The sequence below is a fragment of the Salvelinus namaycush genome, chromosome 1 (assembly GCF_016432855.1).
Source record: "Salvelinus namaycush isolate Seneca chromosome 1, SaNama_1.0, whole genome shotgun sequence".
In the NCBI taxonomy this organism is placed as follows: Eukaryota; Metazoa; Chordata; class Actinopteri; order Salmoniformes; family Salmonidae; genus Salvelinus; species Salvelinus namaycush.
Genome location: NC_052307.1, coordinates 71,751,421 through 71,768,412, shown reverse-complemented (window position 1 = coordinate 71,768,412; position 16,992 = coordinate 71,751,421). Strand labels below are relative to the sequence as shown.

The following is a 16,992-nucleotide window of genomic DNA, read 5'->3' as shown; positions in this document are numbered from 1 at the left end:
CAGCAGAAACACTTTAGACCCAAATACACTGAAGAGAGGCAGCAGAAACACTTTAGACCCAAATACACTGAAGAGAGGCAACAGAAACACTGTTTTTCCCGATGCTGTGTGTTTTAGGGACAACCCGCTGGTGAACGTCTGACTGCTGACATTTACTGTGCACGCAATTCTATATGTAGAATCGGCTTGCAAATTACCGATGGTACTCTAAGTGCTCTTGGCCGGCAAATGCTACCCGTGACCATGCCTTAACCCTCCCTGGGTGGACCAGTGCTTATGTTGCAACTGCCTGCCACAGGATTTCACTCATCCCAATGCAGGGGATTGTGTAAACACCACAACACAATCTGGCAACCCAGAGTATTTAAACTCACCCCAATGAGGGGGAGTAGGAAGGTAAATACTACAAACAGTCAATAGGGGGAGTGTACACTCGAGGTAAACATTACCACAACACAACCTGGCAACCCAGTGAGGTCGGTGTACTCAAACTCACTGTATCATCCCTGGTGATTTGTTTACAGAAAACTGCCATATTCCCAATACAAATGACAAGGACGAGGAGACTGAGGCAACCTAAGTGGCAAATCTCAGCAGGAGGGTGGATATCTGGCTGTTGTAAAAATAGTTTCTCTCCCAATCCCCAGACATCTCTATTGTTGTCTGCTCATCAGTTCGTAATCTAATCCCAGCAGCATTATTATCCAGTATGGCATTTAATCCCATGGTGTGAGTGGAGGTGGTAACTGTTGAAAGATAAACTGTAGCCTACTCCTGGAATTAGCCCCAGTCTGCTGACCTAGAGGGAAACACTAACTACCCCCCTACCCGCCTCTCTTCTCCAAACTCTCTCTTTCCAGGGGGGTATACCATGGACCCCCCCCCCCCCCCTCTCCTTAGCCTCCCCCAGCTACAGTGTCAACACCTCTAGCTACAGTCACAGGGAAGTCACAGGTTGCTTTGGCAGACTGTAAATGCTCACATCTAGTTCGATCTGGAGGTGTTAGTGGCCAGAGGGGTTGGAGACAAATAGCTGGGGTTGGAGGGGTTGAGATGTTTAGGGGATGTGGCAGAATTGGGGCTCCCGAGTGGCGCAGCGGTCTAAGGCACTGCATCTCAGTGCAAGCGGTCACAACAGTAGTTCGAATTCAATCAATCAATCAAGTTTATTTTATATAGCCCTTCGTACATCAGCTAATATCTCGAAGTGCTGTACAGAAACCCAGCCTAAAACCCCAAACAGCAAGCAATGCAGGTGTAGAAGCACGGTGGCTAGGAAAAACTCCCTAGAAAGGCCAAAACCTAGGAAGAAACCTAGAGAGGAACCAGGCTATGAGGGGTGGCCAGTCCTCTTCTGGCTGTCCCGGGTGGAGATTATAACAGAACTATGCCAAGATGTTCAAAATGTTCATAAGTGACAAGCATGGTCAAATAATAATCATGAATAATTTTCAGTTGGCTTTTCATAGCCGATCATTAAGAGTTGAAAACAGCAGGTCTGGGACAGGTGGCGGTTCCATAACCGCAGGCAGAACAGTTGAAACTGGAATAGCAGCAAGGCCAGGCGGACTGGGGACAGCAAGGAGGAGTCATGCCCGGTAGTCGTGACGTATGGTCCTAGGGCTCAGGTCCTCCGAGAGAGAGAAAGAAAGAGAGAAGGAGAAAATTAGAGAGAGCCAAGATTTTCAAAATGTTCATAAATGACAAGCATGGTCAAATAATAATCAGGAATAAATGTCAGTTGGCTTTTCATAGCCGATCATTAAGAGTTGAAAACAGCAGGTCTGGGACAGGTAGGGGTTCCGTAACCGCAGGCAGAACAGCTGAAACTGGAATAGCAGCAAGGCCAGGCGGACTGGGGACAGCAAGGAGTCATCATGCCCGGTAGTCCTGACGTATGGTCCTAGGGCTCAGGTCCTCCGAGAGAGAGAAAGAAAGAGAGAAGGAGAGAATTAGAGAGAGCCAAGATTTTCAAAATGTTCATAAATGACAAGCATGGTCAAATAATAATCAGGAATAAAAGTCAGTTGGCTTTTCATAGCCGATCATTAAGAGTTGAAAGCAGCAGGTCTGGGACAGGTAGGGGTTCCATAACCGCAGGCAGAGCAGTTGAAACTGGAACAGCAGCAAGGCCAGGTGGACTGGGGACAGCAAGGAGTCATCATGCCTGGTTTGCCGTGACGTATGGTCCTAGGGCTCAGGTTCTCAGAGAGAAAGAAAGAGAGAACGAGAGAATTAGAGAGAGCATACTTAAATTCACACAGGACACTGGATAAGACAGGAGAAGTACTCCAGGTATAACCAACTGACCCTAGCCCCCCGACACATAAACTACTGCAGCATAAATACTGGAGGCTGAGACAGGAGCGGTCAGGAGACAGTGGCCCCATCCGAAGATACCCCCGGACAGGGCCAAACAGGAAGGATATAACCCCACCCACTTTGCCAAAGCACAGCCCCCGCACCACTAGAGGGATACCTTCAACCACCAACTTACAATCCTGAGACAAGGCCGAGTATAGCCCACAAAGATCTCCACCACAGCACAAACCAAGGGGGGGCGCCAACCCAGACAGGAAGATCACGTCAGTAACTCAACCCACTCAAGTGACGCACCCCTCCTAGGGACGGCATGAAAGAGGCTGTATCAGGCTGTATCACAACCGGCCGTGATTGGGAGTCCCATAGGCCGGCGCACAATTGGCCCAGCGTTGTCCGGATTTGGCCGGTGTAGGCCGTCATTGTAAATAAGAATTTGTTGTTAACTGACTTGCCTAGTTAAATAAATCAAATCAGATATAACCTCTATGGCGCTCCTCTTGTGGGAGGCACCTCAAACATCACTCATGTCATGTAAAAGTCTGATGTTTGTAACGGCCACAACTCACTTAATAGGATTTGGATTTTATGTGCCATTTTGACATCTGTGGACTCTGATGGCTCTATTGTCTATTAACCACCTGCTGTGATCCTTGTCAGATAGCTGTTCCTCTCATTGCACTCAATGGCTGCTAATTCTGCCCCTCTCTGCTCAGCCAACTGTACTACAGCCTCTCTCTGTGGTCCCTCTGGCTCAATGGTGCATACAGAGTCATTTCCTTCTTTGTCATCATGGTTCAAAGAGTGGGAAGAAGGAGGCCATACACCACCCACTGGCATCCCAGCTAGTGGTATTGGTCCTACATTTCATGTCACTCTTTCTGTACATAACCACTCTTGACTTACAAAACCCTATGATGCACCTTTATGTGGAGCTCAGTGTTTGTTGTGTGTGTGATAGCTGTCTGGTACTGATGGAAGCTGCATCGGTGGTAGCCTGCCTGCTGTGACTCCGTTATTTTCTTATTTAAGTGAAATTGATTCTCTCTTGCTTGGTCTTTCCTAATTTGGGATTGGGGATGCTGAGATTGATGAAAAGATACACAATGTGCTCGACTCCACCTTTTTATATGAATTGAAATCGGTTGCTGGATCCTGGTGTATATGATCCAAAGAGATGGGACAGCACTCAGGTAAATTCACTTAAATATACATGTTTTTATTGCCGCATGAATATGTCGGGTAGGAACCCTTCCTCAGCGTGCAAGGCAATGGCAATCAATGTCACAACAACAAGACTTCACAGGTGGGCATAATTATAAATTAACAGTCAGTATTGACTGGGTTCTCTTGATTGGGCCAATACTGACTGAAGTTATAATTATGCCCACCTGTGAAGTCTTGTTGTTGTGACATTGATTGCCATTGCCTTGCACGCTGAGGAAGGGTTCCTGCCCGACAGATTCATGCGGCAATAAAAACATGTACATTTAAGTCTATTTACCTGCATGCTGTCCTATCTCTGTTACTTGGATACTGCGATTGATACAACTTTTTTATTTTCATTTTATTTCAAATTTATTTAACCAGGTATGCTAGTTGAGAACAAGTTCTCATTTGCAACTGCGACCTGGCCAAGATAAAGCAGAGCAGTTCGACACATACAACAACACAGAGTTACACATGGAATAAACAAACATACAGTCAATAATACAGTAGAAAAAGTCTATATACAGCATGTGCAAATGAGGTAAGATAAGGGAGTTAAGGCAATAAATAGGTCATGGTGGCGAAGTAATTACAATATGGCAATTAAACACTGGAATGGTAGATGTGCAGAAGATGAATGTGCAAGTAGAGATACTGGGGTGCAAAGGAGCAAGATAAATACAGTATTGGGATGAGGTAGATTAGATGGGCTATTTACAGATGAGCTATGTACAGGTGCAGAGATCTGTGAGTTGCTCTGACAGCTGGTGCTTAAAGCTAGTGAGGGAGATAAGAGTCTCTAGCTTTAATGATTTTTGCAGTTCGTTCCAGTCATTGGCAGCAGAGAACTGTAAGGAGAGGCGGCCAAAGGAAGAATTGGCTTTGGGGGTGACCAGTGAGATATACCTGCTGGAGCGCGTGCTACGGGTGGGTGCTGCTATGGTGACCAGTGAGCTGAGATAAGGCGGGGCTTTACCTAGCAGAGACTTGTAGATGACCTGGAGCCAGTGGGTTTATGACGTGTAAAAAGTGAGGGCCAGCCAACGAGAGCGTACAGGTCGCAGTGGTAGGTAGTATATGGGGCTTTGGTGACAAAATGGATGGCACTGTGATAGCCTCCAACACTCTACTCAGCAAATTGGATGCAGGCTATTTTGTAAATGACATCGCCGAAGTTGAGGATCGGTAGGATGGTCAGTTTTACGAGGGTATGTTTGGCAGCATGAGTGAAGGATGCTTTGTTGCGAAATAGGAAGCCAATTCTAGATTTAATTTTGGATTGTAGATGTTTAATGTGAGTCTGGAAGGAGAGTTTACAGTCTAACCAGACAGCTAGGTATTTGTAGTTGTCCACATATTCTAAGTCAGAACCGTCCAGAGTAGTGATGCTGGACGGGCGGGTGGGTTCGGGCAGCGATCGGTTGAAGAGCATGCATTTAGTTTTACTTGCATTTAAGAGCAGTTGGAGGCCACGGAAAGAGAGTTGTATGGCATTGAAGCTCGTCTGGAGGTTAGTTAACAGTGTCCAAAGAAGGGCCAGATGTATACAGAATGGTGTCGTCTGCGTAGAGGTGGATCAGAGAATCACCAGCAGCAAGTGCGACATCATTGATGTATACAGAGAAGAGAGTTGGCCCGAGAATTGAACCCTGTGGCACCCCCATAGAGACTGCCAGAGGTCCGGACAACAGGCCCTCCGATTTGACACACTGAACTCTTTCTGAGAAGAAGTTGGTGAACCAGGCGAGGCAGTCATTTGAGAAACCAAGGCTGTTGAGTCTGCCAATAAGAATGTTGTGATTGACAGAGTCGATGAATACGGCTGCACAGTAATGTCTCTTATCGATGGCAGTTATGATATGTTTAGGACCTTGAGCGTGGCTGAGGTGCACCCATGACCAGCTCTGAAACCAGATTGCATAGCGGAGAAGGTACGGTGGGATTCGAAATGGTCGGTAATCTGTTTGTTAACGTGGCTTTCGAAGACCTTAGAAAGGCAGGGTAGGATAGATATAGGTCTGTAGCAGTTTGGGTCTAGAGTGTCTCCCCCTTTTGAAGAGGAGGATGACCGCAGCAGCTTTCCAATCTATGGGAATCTCAGACGATACGAAAGAGAGGTTGAACAGGCTAGTAATAGGGGTTGCAACAATTTCGGTAGCTAATTTTAGAAAGAGAGGGTCCAGATTGTCTAGCCCGGCTGATTTGTAGGGGTCCAGATTTTTCAGCTCTTTCAGAGCATCAGCTATCTGGATTTGGGTGAAGGAGAAATGGGGGAGGCTTGGGCGAGTTGCTGTGGTGGGCTGTTGACCGGGGTAGGGTTAGTGTCACTAGAATTATGTTCTCAATGTTCATAACCTAATTCAATTTGACGACTCAGTCTGCACCCCATAATTTGTAAGATACTGGTTGAATGAAACAGACTGAGGCCCAGCTACGATAGTCAAAATGTTTATTCACGGGCGCGCTCCTTCGTTGTACAAAACCATTCATTTTATACTAGCTCCTTACGCACATACTTTTGCACACAAACAGAAGGTATCCTACGCACACACCGTCCCACTACCCAGCTGACAAAGATTAGGGACTGTGAGAAGCACTCCCTGTCCTTTCCCAAATCTCTGTGGCCCCTAGCCAAGGTCGGCACCGAATCTTGCTCAGACAGTCTGTGTTTAAGATACTTTAGAGACATATTTTACAGATATTGTTTACCCTAATTCTGACTAAAACTACACACATCATGTATTATAATTTTACTGACTAAGACTACACACATCATTAACTTCTACTTGCACACAATCCCGGATCCGGGTGCACCCCCATCAGTAAAAAAGCTGACTAGCATAGCCTAGCATAGCGTCACAAGTAAATACTAGCATCTAAATATCATTAAATCACAAGTCCAAGACACCAGATGAAAGATACACATCTTGTGAATCCAGCCATCATTTCTGATTTTTAAAATGTTTTACAGGGAAGACACAATATGTATTTCTATTAGCTAACCACCATAGCAAAAGACACAACTTTTTTTTCCCACCATTTTTTTCCTGCATAGGTAGCTATCACAATTTCGACCAAATAAAGATATAAATAGCCACTAACCAAGAAACAACTTCATCAGATGACAGTCTGTTAACATATTTATTGTATAGCATATGTTTTGTTAGAAAAATGTGCATATTTCAGGTATAAATCATAGTTTACCATTGCAGCCACCATCACAACTCTCACCAAAGCAACTAGAATAACTACAGAGACCAACGTGAATTACCTAAATACTCATCATAAAACATTTATGAAAAATACACAGCGTACAGCAAATGAAAGACAAAGATCTTGTGAATCCAGCCAATATTTCAGATTTTTTAAGTGTTTTACAGCGAAAACACAATATAGCATTATATTAGCTTACTACAATAGCCAACCACACAACAGCATTGATTCAAGCCAACAATAGCGATAACGAATAAACCAGCAAAAGATATACATTTTTTCACTAACCTTCTCAAACTTCTTCAGATGACAGTCCTATAACATCATATTACACAATACATATAGAGTTTATTCGAAAATGTGCATATTTAGCGGCACAAATCGTGGTTATACAATGAGAATAGTAGCCAAGCTGCCAACAATATGTCGGGAGAAATCTTGGGAGAGGCACCTAATCTAATCAGTAACTAATCCTAAACTTGACTAAAAAATACAGGTTGGACAGCATATGAAAGATACATTAGTTCTTAATGCAATCGCTGTGTTAGATTTTTAAAATCAACGTTACTACGACATACAGCGTGCGTTAAAGCGAGACCGCACCGAAATTAATGGCGGAATATGAGTTTTACATTTTTCAACAGAACGAATTAACATCATAAATAGTTCTTACTTTTTGATGAGCTCCCATCAGAATCTTGGGCAAGTTGTCCTTTTTCCAAAAGAATCGTTGCTCGGTTGTAGATTGTCGCCTTCAACTTTGGAATTAGCAGTAAACATTAGCCATGTGGGCCAGACGTGCCCAACTCCCTAGAACGCAGCACAAATAAATACCCGAAAATCGCAATATACTGATATAAACTGATATAACTCGGTTTAAAATAACAACATTATGATGTCTTTAACACCTATATCGAATAAAATCAGAGCCGGATATATCTAAGGGCTATAACGGGAGCTTTCTAGAACGCCATCCTGAGGTCTGTCTTGCGTCATGGCGAAGGGAAGAAAGAGAGGACCCCACGTTGCCAGCCCATTTATAAGGCCTCAGATCTGCCTAGCAACTCCATTCCAATTCTCACTATTTGCTGACATCCAGGGGAAGGCGTATGCAGTGCATCTCAACCAATAGAAGACATGCAAATTAATAAACCGACCTCAGAACAGCCTGCAGATTTCAGATTTCTCACTTCCTCATAGGAAAATTGCTCCAACTCGAGTTCTGTTTTACTCACAGATATAATTCAAACGGTTTTAGAAACGAGAGAGTGTTTTCTATCCAATAGTAATAATAATATGCATATTGTACGAGCAAGAATTGAGTACGAGGCAGTTTAATTTGGGAACGAAATTATTACAAAGTGCAAACAGCACCCCCTATTGAGAAAAGGTTAAACCTCTTTCAGCTAGGGGGCAGAATTTTTATGTTTGGAAAAATAACGTTCCCAAGGTAAATGGACTATTTCTCAGGTGCAGATGCTAGAATTTGTCAACGGCTGGCCATGCAAGAATTGACAGATTAGGATAGAAAATACTCTAAAGTTTCCAAAACTGTCAAAATATTGTCTGTGAGTATAACAGAACTGATTTTGCAGGCGAAAACCTGAGGAAATCCAACCCGGAAGTGCCTTTTATTTGGAAAAATCCCTGTTCCGTTGCCTGCCCCTCCTCCATTTAAAGGGGTATCAACCAGATTCATTTTCCAATGGCTTCCTCAGGCTGTGACCAGGCTTTAGACATAGTTTCAAGCTTTTATTTTGAAAAATGAGCGAGATTCTTCAAAACGTGTCAGGTGTCCTTTGATTAGTTCCTGCGCGCGACAGATGTAGCTCGACATTTTCTTTCTCTGTAGTATAGAATAGGTTACCGTCCGGTTGAAATATTATCGATTATGTATGTTAAAAAAACCTGAGGATTGATTATAAAAAACCTTTGACATGTTTCTACGAACATTACGGATACTTTTTGGAATTTTCGTCTGCCCTTCAGGACCGGAACGAGCCTGTGGTTTTCTGAACATAACGCGCAAACCAAATGGCGGTTGTAAAACTAATCTTTATCGAACAAAAATAACATTTATTGTGTAACTGGGAGTCTCATGAGTACAAACATCCAAAGATTATCAAAGGTAAGCGATTAATTTGATTGCTTTTCTGACTTTCGTGACCAAGCTAATTTAAGGCTAGCTGTCCTTAGTGTTTTGTCTAGTGATTGATAAACTCACAAACGCTTGGATTGCTTTCGCTGTAAAGCATATTTTCAAAATCTGACACGATAGGTGGATTAACAACAAGCTAAGCTGTGTTTTGGTATATTTCACTTGTGATTTCATGATTATAAATATTTTTTTTATTTTTTATTTTTTTTGGCGCTCTGCAGTTTAGCGGTTGATGATTCTAATATATTTCACCGAAGATTCTAATCAATTTCATACAATTATATAGTTTCGGGGTGGAATATTTTAATCATTCATTTAAACATATAAATTCCATCCACAGTTAGCCAGGTGGAAAGCATGGCCAGCCGTTGAAAAATGCTTATTGAAAATCTAAATTTATAGTGGATTTATCGGTGGTGACGGTGTTTCCTAGCCTCAGTGCATTGGGCAGCTGGGAGGTGCCTTTATTCTCCATGGATTTAGTGTCCCAGAACTTTTTTGAGTTTGTGTTGCAGGAAGCAAATTTCTGCTTGAAAAAGCTAGCCTTGGCTTTTCTAACTGCCTGTGTATATTGGTTCCTAGCTTCCCTGAAAAGTTGCATATCACGGGGGCTGTTCGATGCTAATGCAGAACGCCATAGGATGTTTTTCTGTTGGTTAAGGGCAGTCAGGTCAGGAGAGAACCAAGGGCTATATCTGTTCCTGGTTCTACATTTTTTGAATGGGACATGCTTATTTAAGATGGTGAGGAAGGCGCTTTTAAAGAATAACCAGGCATCCTCTACTGACGGGATGAGGCCAATATCCTTCCAGGATACCCGGGCCAGGTCGATTAGAAAGGCCTGCTCGCTGAAGTGTTTTAGGGAGCGTTTGACAGTGATGAGGGGTGGTCGTTTGACCGCAGACCCATTACGGATGCAGGCAATGAGGCAGTGATCACTGAGATCTTGGTTGAAAACAGCAGAGGTGTATTTGGAGGGCAAGTTGGTTAGGATGATATCTATGAGGGTGCCCATGTTTATGGATTTGGGGTTGTACCTGGTACATTCATTGATAATTTGTGTGAGATTGAGGGCATCAAGCTTAGATTGTAGGATGGCCGGAGTGTTAAGCATGTCACAGTTTAGGTCACCTAACAGCACAAGCTCTGAAGATAGATGGGGGGCAATCAATTCACATATGGTGTCCAGGGCACAGCTGGGGGCAGAGGGTGGTCTATAGCAAGTGGCAATGGTGAGAGACTTATTTCTGGAAAGGTGGACTTTGAACTCTGCTCACCACACTCATAAGCATTGCCTAGGATGAACATAAAAAGCTTGAACTGTGTGATCCTAATGACCTACATAATATGGTATAATATAAGATGACATAACAATGTATATGAAATCAAGCCTCCAGCCTGTGCATTGTATTTCCTATGCAACAGAGGCCCCATGGTATACATATCACTTACATAGCAGTGACTGATGCCTTCTCCATTACATACAGTACAATATCTGTTCATGTATCACTTGCATGTGACTGCCATCCGGTAACTTAACCGGTTCGTCCAGTCTGTGTCTTTCAGAGAAGTCAATCATACATCACTAGCAAACACGTTATAGAAATAGTTCAAGTACTAAATGACATGTTTCAGCGTTTTTTCATAAATCAAATGTGGTGTAAAGTCAAGCTGACTGAGGCCACATGCCACATCTTTCCACTAGATCCTGTCACTTGCATTTGGAGAGATCTGCAGGTGTCTATAGAATTATGTTTAGACAATCAATTCTATTCTTTTGAGGTCTGCTGAAGATTTGATGATGTTTACAGCTGTATCTCTGATCTACACATCAGAGGAGATGACGTGGGATGTCTTTGAAAACCTCTCACATCACAAGCCTTGATTTATGTGTGAACCATCTATTTGAGGAGACCCTGTGATGTAAAGCTTTGCTAAACCGTTGTCAACAAGAGTGGAGGAAACAGTCGCTTGAAAAAACCTTCTGGTCGACGATCAGAAAAGCATGATTGCTTCCATGTTTTGGGCAGATCATACTTATGGAGGATAATGTACTGGGTCTGGATGGTAATGACATGGCAGTTGGTGAGCAGCTGACAGCTGATGTCGCCTTCTGGATAAACAATTAGAGACATTAGGAACCAATAGGAGAAACTGACAAACGCTTTGGTCTAACCTAATGAATACCACCCTGGTGCTGTGCTCCACTGCCCCTATCGTGTGTGTCACTGTGTGTGTCACTGTGTGTGTCACTGTGTGTGTCACTGTGTGTGTCACTGTGTGTGTCACTGTGTGTGTCACTCTGTGCGTCACTCTGTGCGTCTCACTGTGTGTGTCTCACTGTGCGTCTCACTGTGTGCGTCACTGTGTGCGTCACTCTGTGCGTCACTCTGTGCGTCTCACTGTGTGTGTCTCACTGTGCGTCTCGCTGTGCGTGTCTGGATGATGAGACATTTCCCCATCCCACTGTGACCTCCTAGACTCAGGGTTGTACTGTGTCGGGAAGTCTAACCTGAAGTCAGAGAGATTGAGACCTAGATGGGCTGCTGTGTGGGTCTCAATGGATTTGATAGGTGGCTCTTTCTAGAGTTTTGTACTAAACTTGTAGTTCTCTTATCAAATGAAACCTCAGCATTATAAGTTGCATACTGTAAATGAAACTTTTAGCAGGAACATGATGTAAGTGCTTTGCGTCCTCTGTGATCTCTTACACATGTTGTACACCAACCTTGTGTCATGTTCTCATTTCCAAACCATTCCCTGGGATACTTAGGCACTAATTGGTGACTGCGTTGCGTTTTACAACCACTCTACTTAGTTACAAGACTAACCGTCACAGACAGAATAGCGTTGCTACTGTCAAGTCGGCTGTTCAAGCTGTCCGTCTTTGAGAAACTGGTTTGTGATCATGTTGAATGCCTAGAACTGTATGTGTGTGTGTACCACAGCAATTGTGCACATGGATGAGGCAGGGTATTTAGCGTGATTGAATGGAAAGGACTGTGTTCCCTGCCCAGGACAATAGAACCTGCCAGCCTTCTGAGAGAGCAGAACTAGCCTCGACACAGCAGATACGATTGCGCAGCGGCGCTCTGAGCCACTAGGCTTATATTGTTACCTCAACAATAGCTAGCCACAGTCCTCAGAGTTCATCGGCTTGCCGTTCTTGTCATGTTGTTCTCCTCTTTCAGCATCCCTCCTTTCTCTCTCCCCAGCCAGCCCAGCGCCTGAGGCCTTTTAATTGGGTTCCAGCAGGTCAGCTTACCTGTCCGGAATGATCATTATCGCAGGGGAAATTCACAGGATTAGCAAAGCCACAGCCTTTTTAAGACGTAAAGTGTTTTTGTGTTTCAGTAAATCGGCTAAGTGCTGGGTAGTCACCCTCTCATTCTCCTCAGCACCTACCCGTGATATATTCAGTCTGTGTATTACCTCCGATGGCCTTATTTACCTTTTGGCTTTGACCTTTTGTCCAAGGTTTAGGCTGTTTAGGGATGACCCCATTTAGTCGATTGTTTGGTCGATAGACCAACAGTCTATCAAGATTTATTTTTAATTTTTATTTTAGTCGAGCAGTCTAAAATATATTTATTTATGGCACATGAGACACCTGTCTGATTCACGCCCGTCTGTGGACTAATCCATTGCGGAGGCACACCACCAGTACATTTTCTTTAAGAACAAATTATTATTTACAATTTACGACGGCCTACCGGGGAACAGTGGCTTAACTGCCTTGTTAACTCTGGGATTCGATCCAGCAACCTTTCGGTTACTGGCCCAACACTCTAATCACCTGCCGCCCCAAATCACCAAATCAGTATCACATTTACAGTTAATTCCCATAATTTAGAATCTAAAATGTTTGGTTACGGTAATTTCCGTTAATGCATTCAATATATTTATACAATCTTTTACCGTTCTCATTGTCGGAGTCATTATGTTTGCGGGCTACACTTGTGAGGAACAAGTTTTGGTTTATTTCCATTTAGGAGTTGTCAATTTATTATTTGTATCGCTCCCGTCAATGTTGAGTAAGGACGCGCACCTGATTATACATAGTCCTAGACTACCTGGCCTGCGCGCAAATGTTGCCTATTTGAAAAATCGTTCCAGCTCTTTCGATAACCACATAGTGTGAAAGAGGAAAGAAATGTCATGATCTGATCCGGTGGAAATGTCATAAAATAGGCTTACCTGATTTACTTCTTATCCCTGGCGCAAATAGCCTATAGCGATGTCTGTCCAGGGCCCAGAATATTTCATACATAGTTGCAAGTTTGCTAGCATGAGCTTCAGGCCAGACCCTAGTTAATAGTTGATACAATGTTTCTAGTTTGCTAGCATGAGCTTCAGGCCAGACCCTAGTTAATAGTTGATACAATGTTTCTAGTTCCTTGCAGACAGGCCATGCACAGCCAATGTGATTTATAGGATATTTATTTTGATCAGGATATTTTCTACCTGCGGGCTGCAATGTGTTTATTTGTTGGCTTTTTGTAGGCAATTTTTACGTAGTTGGCAATATAAGTTACTTTTAGAATTTTGATTAACCACATGATAATGATTTTGAGATGCGAAAACTTTATTATAAATTAAATTAAACTGTTCCACGTAAATGTGCATATAAAAGTCATAACTGGCACGCAGATCGGTAGATAAATTGGCACTACAAATGGAAAAGGTTGCCAACCTCTGGTGTAGCGTAACAGCAGAATCTGCAAAGGCCAGCAGGAGGAAGAGGGTCAGGAACAGTTTTTCTTCTTCCTCTGGTTAAGCTATCCTGATCCCTCGTCATTTGTCTTAATTATTTAATCACAGTGTGCTTAAAGCAGGGATCATCAACTAGATTCAGCCTCGGGCTGATTTATTATTGTTTTCTAAAGCGGATGGTCGGGGGGCCAGAACATAATTACAAATAATTTGTAGACTGCAAAATGATCGCAAGAAGCCCAAACAGATATAATATTTTACTAAAACATAAACATTTCAAACTTTGCTTACATTTGTATATGATCACGTATCTCTCTATTATGCGTGGAAATACTTGAACAGATTTCCCAAATTAAAATCACTTGGAGCTGATTTCCTTTTTGTATTTATTTTTTGAAAACGTTGGGTGCCTAAGAAAACCACTCGCGGGAATTCGGCCCGTGGGCTGCCAGTTGGGGTACCCTGGCATAAAGCGTCTGACAAGCTCATTAGCCTACATATAGTTGATTTTATTAATACTCATAGGGTGTGTCTATATAGGTAAAAAATACACGTTTAAAAAAGTTGACCAATCGAGCAGACGACTCTCGGCCAACTAAGGTTTATTTTGTTGTCAGTAGTAGTAGGCTATGCAACAGACTGTTAACACCAGCAGTCCTGCACTCAGCTTTTACACCCATAGAGAGGATTAGAGAGCACCCTTATCTCTCCACAGCTGCGTTATAAAAGAGATTAGATTTATCATTGGTGAGGAGCAGTTGTTGTTTACATCGTGGCTTTGGGTCCCATCAATGCAGAATTTAACAGTCTCACCAAGAGTTCTTGTTTGCCAAAAGACCCAATAGGATGTCATCCTACTATACTTCTTCATACGCGTTTAGACAGCCAGCCCAATTCAGATTTTTTCCCCTCTCTCCACTAATTAGTATTTTGACCAATCAGATCACCTCTGAAAAAGTTCTGATGTGAAAAGATCTGATGTGATTGGTCAAAAGACCAATTAGTGGTTAAAAAATGATCAGAGTTGGGCTGCCTGTGTAAACGCAGCCTTGGAGGCATAAACCAAAAAAACTTCACAACCTCATATTGGTTTTGCTTGTAACCGTTTGTTCTGTTAAGTACATGGTGGTCTCCATGATAAAGTATTCATGCAGTTTTCTGACTAGTCTGTTTTCACTCATCAGAGGAAAACAGAAGATTGTGCTCATTCATTCTAGACAAAGCCTAGAGGGCAAATGAGCAATACAGCCTCTGTTAGTAATAATACCGCCTGCTATATGTTGAGCACGGTGCTGAAAGTTCATTAAGGTCTTTACCGGAGAGAGACCACTACTTTGTTACTTGATATTGTTTCCCATAGCAGCTATGATGAGTATGAATGAGGCGTGTCTATCATACTCTGGTCAGCCATCCAGCAATAAGAAAGTGGAATTCCAGAGGTTTGACTGCTGAACTCAAGCTGCTCTGCTATGTCATGAATGCCTGGCAGCTGGTACCTCCACCACTGGGGGCCCCAGCATCTGACTGAGTTACAGCAGCTCTAAACACTACTGTAATCCTTCTGGGGAGCCCCAGCATCTGACTGAGTTACAGCAGCTCTAAACACTACTGTAATCCTTCTGGGGAGCCCCAGCATCTGACTGAGTTACAGCAGCTCTAAACACTACTGTAATCCTTCTGGGGAGCCCCAGCATCTGACTGAGTTACAGCAGCTCTAAACACTACTGTAATCCTTCTGGGGCCCCCAGCATCTGACTGAGTTACAGCAGCCCTGAACACTACTGTAATCCTTCTGGGGCCCCCAGCATCTGACTGAGTTACAGCAGCTCTGAATACTACTGTAATCCTTCTGGGGCCCCCAGAATCTGACGGATATAGGGAGAGAGAGGAGGTATAGGGAATGATAGGCGGAAGATGAGTGCTATGAAAAAAAGTAAAATAATAATAATTCAGAAGCCTCCTGAGTGGCGCAGTGTTCTTAGGCACTGCACCGCAGTGCTAACTGTGCAACTAGAGATCCTGGTTCGAGTCCAGGCCGTGAATGGGAGACACATTTGGCCCAGCGTCGTCCAGGTTAGGGGAGGGTTTGGCTGGCAGGGATGTTCTTGTCCCATCGCGCTCTAGTGACTCCTGTGGCTGGCCGGGCGCCAGGTGCACGGTGTTTCCTCCGACACATTGGTGTGGCTGGCTTCCGGGTTAAGAGGGCATTGTCAAGAAGCAGTGCGGCTGGGCTGGGTTGTGTTCTGGAGTACGCACGGCACTCGACCTTCGCCTCTCCTGAGTCCGTACGGGAGTTGCAGCGATGGGACAAGATTAACTACCAATTCGATACCACGAAAAAGGGGTAAAAATGAAATTGAAATAATTTAGACGCACAACATTTTTTGGGCAACGGGGATCTTGATCCAGGAGGAGACTGAATGTCTCTGTTGTAACCAAGAAGCTTGAACTTGACATCAAAGCTAGGAAGTTAGCAAACCAAATGCATAGCTGGAGCCCTGAGTTGGATATCATTTATTTGACACATCTTAGATTTATTTAGTTATACTTATAAGCAGTGGCGTAGCATGCAACCTCACACCTCAAGTCTTGAAGCAGCTCAAATGATATGGAATTAGTTGATCCCAAGTGTGCAGAATAAAAGGCAGTGTCTCCTATTTGCTCTCCCTAAATCATTGTGATGTTTTTGTTCTGGACGGCAGTTCTGTGTTGTATCTGCTCTCTGATGTTGTTGTGGCCCTAGTGCTGATGGTTGTGTTGATGACAGGCCTGAGATGCTGCTCAATAAACTCTATCAGGTGTCTCAAACTCTGTCAGTTTTCCTTTATGGCATGTCAGAGTCCAAAGCACACAGGGAACTTTTATTTGCATGACTAAACAATATGTGTTTTCTCATGACCCTCTCTTGTACCTCTGCAGCAGACATATGGTGAGCAATATGTTTGGAACATCGAATCGCAATACATATAGAATCGTTTAAATCTCAATACATATCATATCGGCACCAAAGAATCATGGTATTGCTTCGTGAGGTCTCTGGCAAGTCCCCTCTAGTTCAACGGAGGTTTGTTTCCATTTACGGCATTGAGAGCAGCGGGGCTGAGGAAGCGGGGCTGAGGAAGCGGGGCTGAGGAAGCGGGGCATGATTAAATATGGTCTCTACACAGGGCCCTGCTGAAGCCCTAAGAGGAGCAATAGCAACAGCTGCTCCACAGATGTCCTGGAACACTCTAAAAACCACTGAATGTGGCCCAAATGGCTCCCTATTCCCTACATAGTGCACTACTGTTGCCCAGGGCCCATAGGGCTCTGGTCAAAGGTAGTGCCCTATATAGGGAATAGGGAGCCATGTGATTATGAAAGAAGAGCTGACCCAACCA

General features: G+C 43.7%; 1 long non-coding RNA gene across 1 annotated transcript; it reads right to left on the bottom strand.

The window, feature by feature from the left end:
- Positions 1–2,165: 2,165 nt before the first annotated feature.
- On the bottom strand, positions 2,166–13,201 carry LOC120056767. The gene is made up of 3 exons (XR_005477828.1): positions 13,097–13,201; positions 12,018–12,164; positions 2,166–2,204 (listed from the first exon to the last, which is right to left on the bottom strand). It is a non-coding gene; the product is annotated as an uncharacterized LOC120056767 (long non-coding RNA).
- Between the last annotated feature and the right edge of the window lie 3,791 nt (positions 13,202–16,992).